The sequence below is a fragment of the Colobus angolensis genome, unplaced genomic scaffold (assembly GCF_000951035.1).
Source record: "Colobus angolensis palliatus isolate OR3802 unplaced genomic scaffold, Cang.pa_1.0 Scaffold291, whole genome shotgun sequence".
Taxonomy (NCBI): Eukaryota; Metazoa; Chordata; class Mammalia; order Primates; family Cercopithecidae; genus Colobus; species Colobus angolensis.
The window spans coordinates 1266997-1279989 of record NW_012116166.1 but is presented as its reverse complement, the minus strand read 5'-3'; positions in this window follow the sequence as shown (position 1 = coordinate 1279989).

Here is a 12993-nt window from a genome sequence, read left to right as displayed (position 1 = left end):
ACTTTGGGGGACTGTTGCAAAGGCATGATTGGATTTGAAATGTGAGGACATGAGATTTGGGAGGGGCCAGAGATGGAATGATATGGTTTGGCTGTGTCCCCACCCAAATCTCATCTTGAATTTCTGTGTGTTGTGGAAGGGACCTGGTGGGACGTAATTGAATCAGGGGGCAGGTCTTTCCAGTGCTGTTCTCCTGATAGTGAATAAGTCTCATGAGAGCTGATAGTTTTAAAAAGGTGAGCTTCCCTACACAAGTTCTCTTCTCTTGTCTGCTGCCATGTGAGACGTGTCTTTCACCTTCTGCCATGATTGTGAGGCCTCCCCAGCCATGTGGAACTGTAAGTTCATTAAGCCTTGTTCTTTTGTAAATTGCCCAATCTTGGGTATGTCTTTAATCAGCAGTGTGAAAACAGACTAATACAGGGGAGTTGGCCACCTTGACCAGCACTCACCTGCCAGCATTGTCCTCTGGGCTTTACCTACCCTCACTGATCTTCACAGTCACTCAGTAGTATACAGACTGCTCTGTTTTCCAGATGGGTAAACCAAGGCATAGGGAGGCAAATAAAACTCAGGGAGGACTGAGGCTTTCAATGCTGAATGGGAAGATGATGGAGCAGGTGGCAGGAGTGACTGGTGGTGGAGTGAGGCTGTTTGTTTCAGATGCCATGAAACTTGTAGAGGGCTCTTACTTCTTTCCCTGCTCTCCCTCAGGCCTCAGCTCTGTTCCACCCCAACAAAGCACAACTAAAAGGAGGCAGATGTTCATCTTCTCCACAAGTGATTGAGATTTCATACTAACATAACAGTTGGAATCACAGTGCAAAGATATACAATGAGGTTGACTGAAAGCAAGGTGCAGACATGTGGGAGACAGGCAAGAGTCATGTATTTTACGTGCATGCCACCAAACCTATGCTTCCCAGGAAGGAGGCCTACCCCTGCCTGTCCCCACATTTTTGCCCTGAGATTGGGACTGGCCCCTTGGCTGTGATCACAGGTCCTGGCAGCCATCTTCTCCAGAAGGAGAGGGGACAGGGAGGTATAAGAGAAGAAAGGCCAAAGAAGACATCAGTTCCCACCAGGTCCCACTGCAGCAGCCAGGGGCCCAGTCGTGTAGATGTAGGAGACAGCAGTCCTGTCTCCTGGTGGGAGAGTGGGGTGTGAACATATGGGAGCTGATGAAGCTGCCTGTCGTGGTAGGGAATGCACCAGCTCCCAGCCCCCTGGTTAGGTTCCCAGGGACAGCTATTCCCAGCATTTTGTAGAGCTGGGTAGACAAGGCTGTCAGTCCACATCTCCACTCAGCACCGTATTCCTTCCCTGTGACCATGTCCTCACTCATAGGGTGTTCCTAAAGCAACAAGGACAGGCAGAAACACCTGACATGGCCTGTACTCCTAAGGAACACCTGTGTCCACTGCAAGAGAAAGTCCAGGACTTGCAGAGAAAGAGAGGGAATGGTAGACTCCTGTGGCTGGCCAGATAGGGGTATGCCCGATCTCGGCTCCATCCTCCCACAAAGAACAAATTGCAGAATAAAGGCCAAGTGCTGGCCCCTGCAGTGAGACCCTTAGGCAGCAGGGGGCAGCACAGGGAATGGAAATGTCATTGTTAACGATGGGCAAAGACAGGAGTGAGATACCTCTAGGGGAGCCAGTCCTCCGGCCACTCCTCCTCATGTTCCCCGTGCAGTGCAGTTGTTTTCCAGTCCTTGGGTGACCTGAAGCCCTTGTCTGTATGTTTGCTGAGTTGTTTACAGTCTGTCTTCCCATAAGCAGCAGGAGGGCAAGGTCTTTGTCAGCCATGCCTGGAGTTATCCCAGAGTCTGCCAGAGTAGTCCCACAAGTAAGGTTTGTGGAATGATCTAAGTGACATGTGGGTATACTGTGGACTTCGCCTGCCTGCCACTGTTCACAAAGAGTCAGTGACTTGGCTTTAGAAAAATCAACCTCCAGGCTAGTTACTTGGCTCAGTCTATGCCCAGCCCTGACCTGTCCCTGTCCCCTCTCAGAATCTGAGCAGCTCATACAGCTGCCCTGGGCCCTGTCTGACCAGATCCGTGGTGGTCACCTGACTTTCTCCCTGAGCAGGGAAGGAGACCAGGCATCTGGAGAATTGAAAAGCGTGACCCCAGGCAGCCTCCTTCTCCTACCTGAGCTTCACCTTGCCCAACTATAAACAGAGTGGCTGGCCAGGACGATTGCATGGCTCTTCCCATCTCTGACATCCTACAAATACTCAATCCTATATTGGAAGGGCACCCAGTTTGACAGAGTCAGCTAACCAGAGCTTCCACCTGGGCATTTTGCTCACTGCAGTCAGCTGAACAAATGTGCTAACATTTCACTCCTCAGTGGGCTGTGAAACTCTTCACTTATCCCCAAGTTCTTATTAGGTAGCAAGGCTACCCGGGCCTGTTCCAATAATGAGAATCTGTTCTGCTTCAGCCCGTGGAACATAGCTCTGTTCTCTGCAGCCGCTTGGCCATCTCCAGTGCTTGGCCCAATGTGACCCTTCTGCTTGGGCCATTCTCATTGGCAGCCAGGTACAAATTCTGGTCTCTGCCTCACTGGCTTCTCTGAATTTAGGCTGGCTCCCGTGTCTGCCTGCGGCTCCCCTGCAGCCTGGCTACTCACAAAGGTCAGTCCCTTCCTTGTGAGGAGGTCTGAGTGTGCTCCCCAACCTGGAAGGAGGGGCTGCATAGACTGTTTCTTTGGGCTGGCAGAAAGGCAATTAAAGCATTGTTTGCTAGCTGTATGGTTTGCACACCATTTCTCCAAGAGGAAACAAATATTTTGAGGAGATGACTTCACAGGAAAGGCACGTTGCTCGGCAGGTCTGTTTTCCGGACTCCTTGAGGTGAAGGCAGAGTGTGGGGGAAAGGCCAGCACCGTCATATTAATAATGGATGCCGCGCTGCCTGGAGGCCCGCTGTCATCTGTGCCTGTGCTTTGCAGAAGTCCAATTAGGGCTGAATTATAGTAATCAATAGAGCAGCAGGATTTAGATCCAAACAAAGAACACATGGCCCTACTCCACCAAGGGGAATTGATGAGTGGGAGATGCGCCGGCGTAATTGGAGGCTGTGCTTGCAGGCGAGGCTGCAGGCTCTCCCAGTTCTGGGATGACTTCGACGGCACATTCCCCACTGACAGAAGTCCGGCAGGCCCTGTGTAAACCTGAGTGCTCAGGCCTTCCCTCTGGGGTGGGTTGGGAAGGCAGTGTCTGGTTGAAAGCAGGCCTGTGCAATAGGAGGAGTGTGACCTTAGAATCAGACACTTAGGGCTCAAGAGTCCAGCTGGGGGACATCAGGCCATAGGTTTACCTTTCTGAGCTTCATGGTCCTCATGTGCAAAACACCTGCTCTCAGGACTATCGTGAGATCCCAGCAATTGCCTTGAAACTGTCCCAGCCCCTGGTGCATGGGGGCCGCCTGGATGCTCTCCTTCCCACCTCTCCTTCACCATAACACCTTGCACAGTGCACCTCTGTGCCTCTGGTCCTGCTGTCCCCCTTTCAGTTGTCCTCCCTTTCTTGTGCTTGCCTGTAGAAATCTTATCCATTGGTCAACAACGAGCACAAGCCCTCCCCTCCAGGCTGCCTACCATGGTTACCCCAGCCAGGCACGGACCGTGCTCCTCCAGGGCTCCTGTGTGTGCACACAGAGCACTCCTACTCCCTCCCTTTTAGATAATGTCCATTTCTTGTTCTCACACCTGGTCTCAGCGGACAGAGCCTGTGACACCAGGTACAGCTCAGCCCTGCAGGTTTTCTGCCCTCTGGTGGTCAGAAGGAAGAAGAGGGCTTCCCAAGGCCCTGTGTAGTTTCCAGCAGTAAGAGTGAAGAGCTGATGAACCTGCCTGCCAGCCCAAGACCTGGATCCTGGCGTTCCACCTTATGGCCATCAGCACCTGTGTCTCACTGGCTCACGCAGGGCAACTTGGTAACAGTGTGCATGTCTCCCCCACTGCTGGGAACCGTATAGCACCTTTCTGAGGGCTGGAGGGGTCATAGCCCTGATGGGTGCTGCTTATGTGTGTGTGACCTGAATCATGATGTTTCTAAAGCATCAGGGAAGATGAAACAGCGAAAATTGAGTTAGGGTAAAAGAAGTAAGAACAGGACAAGGTGGGGAGACTGAAGGTTTCCATTAGATATTGAACGATCTGAATGCTATTGAATAGGTAAGAGTAACAAATGTGTTGGAAACGAGCATGGCAGAGCTGAAGTCTTGCTTTCAGTGGACATGCAAATTGTTTCACTGGAACCTGCTGTTATAGTCACCTCATTAGGAACAAAGTGGAACCTTCAGTGTGATTCTGTGCAAACCGGGACACAAGCTTTTGTTAGGTAAACAGCCTCAGAGTTGGAATTCTCAGAACCGGAAGCAGGAGACCCGGGCCACACCTGCCAGCTTAGCAGGGGCCATGCAGCGCCCTCAACCACGATGCACTTCTCCTAATGGCCCCATAAGGGAGATGCTCTTATTGTGTCACTCTACAGATCAGAAAGAGGAGGCCCAGAGAACGGACGGGATTTACCCAGAGCAGCACGGATACTCTCTGGGTCCCCCTCAGCCATCACTTCCTGGTAGCAGCAACACTTGAACCATCAGTCACAGAGGACACTGGCTGCTGTCATTTAAACATTGTTTTAAGGAGTCAAATCACAAAACTCTCTTTTAATTCAAGTCAGCAGGTATTTACCTAGCACAAACCGTGTGCCCCGAAGCCACTTAGACTGTGAGTGGCCCAAGTCTATCCTTTCAGGATAGGCTTATGGCCAAGACTAACCTCTGGTCCCCAGGAGCCAGGATTCTCCTGCACACACAGAGTTCGGCAATCAGACCCACTGTGGCGCTCACTGCTTTCCTAACCGTCAGCGTGAAACCATCTCCTTTTACTTCCAGGAGACAGAATGCCCAGTGACCCCTGGCTCTGACCACAGGGTTGGCTTTATCCCTCAGAACAGGCCCCTCATTCCATTAGCGGAATGGCTCCAGGAGCACAGAGGGCATCATCTTTGAAAGCAGAAAACACTCAGCTGCCTGACACTGGATCTTCCAAAACTAACAGATATCCTCTTCCACCCGGAGCTAAGGCAGCCCTCAGAGCATCACACAGCACACAGGGTAGACCCTGATCTCTGATGGGCTGGGAGACAGCCAAAACCAACAAAAACGACTCCCTCCCTTTCCCCCAGTGTAGACTCCTCCTAAGCTGGAGAGAAGCTCGGGTGCTCTGTCCACATCACACTTCCACCGATACCCAGGGGTAAGGCCCAGCCTTTCAGCTTGGCCTCTCAGCCCCATGTGTTGATCTCTTAATTCTGTCTTCATTTTCACCCCCCTGCACTGTTCTCCATAGTCTACTGGCAGAATGCTCAGGCTAACTTCCCATGAACTGAAAGGAGAGAGGGAGAGAGGATGATGGATGAGTCGGGGGTGGGTAGATGGAGAAATAAGCAGTCAAACTCTGATATGAGTCTTCCTGACTCATGTGGTCCAGTCCCTGTAGAGACAAACCATCTGGGCTAAAAATAAATAATAGTAGTAGTAATAATAATAACTTAAAGTCTTTGACTTCTCCTCAAAGTGATTAAAAGGAACCCAATCTAACACACACACACACACACACACACACACACACACCTGTCCCCATCTCTTCTCCTCCACATCTCCCACAACCCCTGAGCCACCAGGGCCTCCCTCTCACAACCTCTAAAGGGAAGCCTCTCCCTCTACTGCCCCAGCCTCCAGCCCTCTCCTTCCCACTTCTATTTTATGCTCACCTGTTTTCTCTCCCTAGGTCCTGCCGCTCTGAACCTGTTTTCTCCCATCAAGGCCCAGGTCTTAGCCAAAGAGAGGGAAGGAGAAGAGGTGGAGAGGTACAGAGAGCAGGTATCTATCCATACAGGAAGGGGAAAAGAGTGCACACCAGTCCAGTGCCCCACCAGGTCCCGTGACTCACCCAGCAGTGAAGAGCTTCCACCCACACCATGGGATCTGCACATCACCACAACCTCCAAGCCATACAGCCTCCAGCAGCTGTTAAACCTTGGCAAGGAGGGGGCAACAACCCCTGCCCTTCACTGCCTTGGGGTTAAAGAAGTGAATGTATGGAATGCTTAGCACAGTGCTTGACACAGAGCAAATGTGTCCCGTCATTTAGCATTGTTCATTGCCCTCTCATTTGATGGAAGGGAAGGTTCCCATTAGATACTGATCTAAGGTCTTAGATTAGATGGGAAGGAAAGCTAGAGTTTAGTTAAACACCTTTCCCTGCACTATATTGTCAGCAGGTAGGCAACAAATCATCAAATACTGTATTAGTCTGTTCTCATGCTGCTATGAAGAAATACCTAAGACTGGGTAATTTATAAAGGAAAGAGGTTTAATTGACTCACTGTTCTGCATGGCTTGGGGAGGAGCCTCAGGAAACTTACAATCATGGCAGAAGCACCTCTTCACAGGGCGGCAGGAGAGAGAATGAGAGCTGAGTGAAGGGGGAAACCCCTTATAAAACAAACCATCAGATCTCATGTAAACTCACTTTCATGAGAACAGCATGGAGATAACTGCACCCACAATTCAATTATCTCCGCCTGGTTCCTCCCACGACATGTGAGGATTATGGGAACTAAAATTCAAGATGAGATTTGGGTGGGAACACAGCCAAACCATATCACATACCTTCTTCCAGGGATAGGGAACTCACTGTCCATCCACAAGTCCTGAAGAAACAGAAAAGAACAAGAGAGAAGAGGAGAGCCTTCGAGGAAGAGACATTCTCCAGATGAGGGGAGGATAAAGTGCTGTGTCATTTTCTCCCCAAAGGAAGTGTATTAATCAGGACTCACAGAGAAAAACTATAGAAAATCAACTGGGATTGCTTTAAACTAAAAAGGACATACATTGTTCTTAACTAAAAAGTCCAAGAAAGGGCTTTCAGGCAAGGCTGGATCCAGGAGCTCCAAGGAGGTCATCATTACATTCAGCATTACAGGAATCTTACGTTCACCATCTGTTGATTCTATTATCCTGTGTTGACTCCATTTCAAGCTCAATTCCCTCTTGTCAGAGCCAGCAGCTCCAAGTTCATATCCTAGCCATTTAGTAATCTCGATTAAGAAAAGTCGCCTTGCCCAGGGCAGTCAGCTGTCCTGCAAATGAACCTGTAATTGTTCTGGCTGAGGGGTCTTGGGTCACTTGCTGCCTCTGATCCAATCACTGTGTCCTGGAGAATGAAGTGCAGCTTGTCCAGGCCTGCATTCTGCACCACACCTACATCCAGAGGGTTGGTCAGCCTCTCATGCTCTACATGAGCTGACAGAAAAAAAAAATATCTTATTTCTAAAAGGTTGGAATAATGGATGCTGGACAGGAAAAAGCAATGGAAATCCACCAAGAGAAGAACATTTAGGGTGAGAGTTGTTTCAACTGCACGGGGACCCTCTGCCCCTCCCTGCCCTCCCCCAGGACCCTGGTCCTGCAGCACTGTGTTAAAATGAAGACCACCCATGGGAAAGAAGCAGCACCCACATCTGTGCCATGCCCCCTTGAGGACTGACAGGGAGCCAGCAGTGAGGGCAGGGGGTGGGAGCAGGACCTGTGATCATCCCCTTCTTGGCACAGGGGTTTGATTCCTCCTCCCCCTGTCCCAGGCTGATGGGACGGCTACCTTCCTGGACTCTGGGGCACCTACTGTCCACACCTCCCACCAGTCTCACTTCACTGCCCTGGGACCTCTGATCCATGCAAGAGCCTGCACCCTTCTTGGCTGGGCTGATGTTTTCTTCACGGCATGGCCTTCATCCAGCCCAATCTTGTGGCCAGGCACAAAGTAGGTCCCCTGACTCCCTCCTCTTATGAAGGTTCACAGCCAGGTGGTAGAATGTGCGGGGCAGGAATGCTCCAGTGGGTCGGTGGGTGGAGTGGATGCCACAGGGTGAGTAGAGGCCCCGTGCTGAGAGCACCTCTCTGGGCTTGGAGGCAGCTGGAAATTGCGCTGAAGCGCTGGGCATGGGCCCTTTTCCCAGACGGCAGAAAGATGTTAGGGCAGAATGCAGAATGACCCCACAACCCTGGAGGCAGCAGAGAGAGAGAGAGAGGGTGAAGGAGCAGGAGAGGGAGGAAGGGAAAGGACTGTGAGCTCAGGTCCTGAAAACTCTCCAGTAGAGAAAGCTTGCTCTAAAGGTGGCATTAGAGTTCTATATCCAAGGGAATCCTGGAGTTGATTCCACTTTAAGCCTAGGATTTTGCATAAAACAAACTATTCTTCCTTTTCTTTTGTCGACTTTTCTTTTCTTTGTAAACCTTTCCTGTGTAAACCTTCTTAGAATGGCGTAAATATTTTCACTGAGGAAACACGCAGATCTTTGAGTAATTAAGGCCCTGTGTGAATGCTGGTCCTCGACTGCCTCATCTTTGAAGATACTTAGGGTGGAGTATACTTAGAAACACCACACTGCAGAGCTGGGAGGGATTACTTGGAGTAAAAATCCAATCCAGAGAGAACTCCCTACTCGTGACCTTCGCTCAGTGTTCAGTGTTCAGGGTCTGGGCGAAGACTCCCTGGGTATTGTGACCTGGAGAGCTATGGCTGTTTCCCAGCCTTACAGGGGATGGCACATACGGCTCCTCTGTTGACTCTTGAAGAACTGTAACACAGCACCATTTCTCTAAAGCGAAAAAAGTGTGGAAATTTTCTAATGATGATTAAACACACAGTGCTGAAGGCAGAATGCCAGGGTTCACCCCAGCTTCATCACCTTCTAGAGTGAGTCCCAGCCCCACCACGTCCTAGAACAAATCCCAGCTCCACCACCCCCTAGAATGAGCCCCAGCCCCACCACCTCCTAGAGCAAGCCCCAGTCCCACTGCCCCTAGAGTGAACCCCAGCCCCACTGCCCCCTTAGAGTGAGCCCCAGCTCCACCACTGCCTAGAGTGAAACTGACCCTGCGTGGTTCCTATCACCTCTGTGCGATGGGGATGACAAGGGAGCCTCAGTTGCAGAGCTGCATCCAGAATTGAAAGAGGTTGCACAGGGGAGGGACTTCATCCGTTCCAGGTGCATCCTGTCCGTGGCTACCATGATACCTGGCTGTCTGGGGTCTCAACCTGGAAACCTTTCAAACACAGCCTCCATCCATAAGCTTGGAGCTGGGTCCCAGGAAAGACTGTGGAGGTGGCAGTGATGAGCACTGACTCCAAGCAGTCTAACGGGCATACACTGGTGAGGACTCAGTGACGAGCAGCAGGTGGGTGGACGAGATGAGTTCCACCCCTTGGGGTCGAGATGAGCAGGGTCCTTCAAGGCTGTGGCATCTGAGTTGGCATTTGCAAAGGGGTCCGAGGGAGCAAGGGTGTGGAGAGCTTGATGGAGATGAGTGTCCGTGTGGTGTCGTGGGCAGTGACATGACAGGAAGGCCAATCAGTGGGCTCCTATGTGTCCAGCGCATGATCCTGGATTTGGTTTTTGTTTTTGCTTTTTCTTTTGAGACAGGGTCTCACTATATTGCCCTGGCTGGAGAGCAGTTGTGTAATCAGGGCTCACTGCTACCTCCACCTCCTGGGCTCAAAAAATGCTCCCACCTCAGCCTTCCATATAGCTGGGACTACAGGTGTGTGCCATCACACCTGAAAAATGTTTTAAATTTTATAGAGGCAGGATCTCACTATGTTGCCCAGGCTGGTCTCAAACTCCTGACCTGAAGCATTCCTCCCACTTCAGCCTCTCAAAGTACTGGGATTACAGGTGGGAGCCACTGTGCCCAGCCTGACCCTGGATATTGGTCTGCAGAAGATGAGAAGTCATTTTAGGTTTTTGTTTGTTTCAATCCTTAAAGCAGTTTTTGGCTAATAAGAATTTATAGTAAAACATTTTGGGGAATTAAAAATGAAAGTACAGAGGTAAAAAGTAGATGGTGCCACAATTGAGCAGATTTTTTAGAGGACTTATTTCCAGAACTATGCATTTATTCCATCAGTGACAATGACCAGGAGGGCTGTGGGCTTTCCCTGTCACCAAGAAGGATCCCACCATGAGGGTCAGGGAGCAGCAAAGCACCTGGAATCAAGAGGCACTTCAGCAACTCCCTTGGTCAGTGCCGGACTCCTCTCCCAGATCTGCTGAGCATCTCTTTCTCTTGGGTTTCCTTCCTCCTCCCAGCTCCCACCTCAAATCTTGCCTCCTTGTATCTTCACCTTTATCACAGTAAAATACCTGCAGACAGGCACACCTTTCTCTCACTACATTTGGGCTTTATTTAATTCACTTTTTTCTGCTAAAAGACTCCTTCCATCAAGGATGGAGTGGGACAAGACAAAGGGGTGAGGGGGACCTAGAACACCTCTTGTGTCACTGGTGGGAATAAGAAAGGGGGTGGGGGAGAGTGTATGAGGTCTCTACTTCTTCATCTCCCATCAACTGGGATGCCTCTGAGGACCTTGACGATGAGGGGAATGGAATAGCTGCTGTTGGATCTTGATTGGGTGTAGTTTGGAGCCACTTTGCATAAGCGCATATTGGTGGGATTCCTGTGCACCCCAGGCAGCCCTCTGTCCATTGTCATCTGCATTCCAGCTCTCCGTTTAAATCTGAGGCACTAGTGGAGTCCCCTGCGTTTTCCTCCACTTGCCTCCCAGGCAAATGCGGTCTTCTGTGTAAGGTAGGCCCTCCTTGCAGTCTGCCTTCCCTAGCTCTTGGCCCAGCAGAAATCTACAGTGTTTCTGCCAAGGGGCTGTCTTTCCTCCGGAACTTCAGCACTGACACAGTCTTTCCCTGTTCTGTATACCAGCAGGAAGGTGGGAGTTGGGGAGGGTTAGATGCACAGTCTCAAATCTCTGTCTTACAAATAAACTTTATGATTTTCTCTAAAAAGAAAAATCAATAAATCACTAATGGTACCTTTAGGAAAGATGAAATGAATGAACAAAGCCTACTTTTACCCTGCGATAAAGGTCAGGCTTTACAGACCTGATCACTAGCTAAAAGCTCGGCAGGCCTTGGGGAAGAGTTTGGCCAGCTGCCTTGCTACGCTGTCCTGCCAGTCCCGCCAAGGGAGGCCAGGGATCAATCCTGTTGGCTGGTGGACAGTTGCTGTTCCTCAAGCATCTTCCCTGTGGACTCCTCAGGAAATTAGCCAAGCTAGCTTTCCGAGCAGGAGTTCTGGCTTAGCTAAGAAAGCCAAATTGCTCAGTCCTTGACCTGTAATAAAATCTGGATGTCTTCAGTTTCTTGGAGAGGTGTGTGTGTATGTATGCATGCATGCCTGTGTGTATGTGTATATGTATATATGTATATGTGTTTGTATGTATGTATGTGTGTATATATGTATTTTATGTATATATGTATATATGCATGTTTATGCATGCATGTGTATGTATATGCACATGTACATGCATGTGTGTACATGTGTATATGCATGTATTCAAAGAGATTTTCAAAGTTCAGGCAGGAATAGGATAAAAATAGAAGACCCATCACATTTGTAGGTGTCTGTATTTTACCAAGCACAAGTACATCTGTGGTCCCCTTTGTTCCTTAGAGTTTAGGGGAATCACCTAAGCCAGAGATTGCCAACCTCACCTTATGGACAGGAAACTAAAGTGAAGAGAGATGAAGCAACTTACCTAAGGCCACCCAGTACACTGTTGATAAAACTAAGACCCAATCTCAGACTGCTGCTTCCTAGCCCACTGAGCTTTACATCGACTTCAGAAATTGAGTTTGGTTACCGGGAATAATAAGGACTTCAGGAGTGAGATATTATCTCTAAAGTGTATCTTTGACACTGATGAATAATCAGTCTCCCAGCATAAACTCTAAATAACACATCCCAGTTCTTGCAATCTTGTTGATTTCAAACAAATAATACAACAGATAACGATGAAAACTATCGACCCACTTAAATGAATTGGAATACAAAGTGACAGGTGTGGTCCCTGAAAAACTCTTTTCTCCCTATACCCCAAAATACAGCCTCCCCCTCCCCTGTTCTCAGGGAAATGCCATTCTCATTACAGTTTTTATTTTTAATGGGTTTCAATGGTTTGAAAGTCATACAGGTGTAAGGTCACAAATACGGTGAAAGCTCTCTCTCTCATTCCCTTCCCTAGTCACCCCACATCTAGTATCTCTCCCAGGAAATAACCAATTTCACCTGTTTCAAGTGTCCCTGCAGAGAAAATAGATTTGCATGCAAATGGGTGTCTTTGGGCCACTTATGTGTAACCAGAGTTCCAACACTGCTATTATGCCTGTTTTTGCACTTGTCTGTCCTCACTCACCGTATCTTGGAGACTGTTTCCTGGCACGACATAGCGGGTGTTTGTATTGCTCTCGATGGTTGCGTATGCCCCGACGTTGGGCATTTGCACCTATTATATAAACAGTGTTTCAGTGAATAACCTTGTGCATATGCCATTGTGTTATTATTCTTAGAAGTGGGATTACCAAGACACATTTATTAATTTTGATAGATATAGACAAATTGCCCTCCACACATGCAGAGCAGCAATGAGTCCTCATCACCCTTGACTGCACTGGTTAGTCCCACACCTGGATGCCACCTGGGTCATCTTTATAAAGCCTGAGCAGGGTGGATGGCCGCATCATTTCAGCCCTTGAGAGGCCATGGAAGATGATAACGACTGACCTCACTCACGTCACCGGCGACCTTCAGATTGCTAAATCCAGGGGCACTTTCAGTTCTGGTATTGCTTGCCCTCAGCAGCCCTTCGCACTGCTGACCACTCCTTCCTACTCGATTTCCCTCTTTCTCTACCTGATATGTTCTGTTTCCTTTGCAGTTTATTTTCCAATTCCCAGCTATGAAGTGAGGGTCTTCAACCCTAGCTGCTCATTAGAGTCACTTGGGAAGCAGTTACAATTTCAGATGCGGGGGTCACATCCCAGACCAATTCAATGATAAAATCATAACCTCTGTAGCTAGAACCCAGGCATCAGCATTTTTTTTTTTTTTTTTTT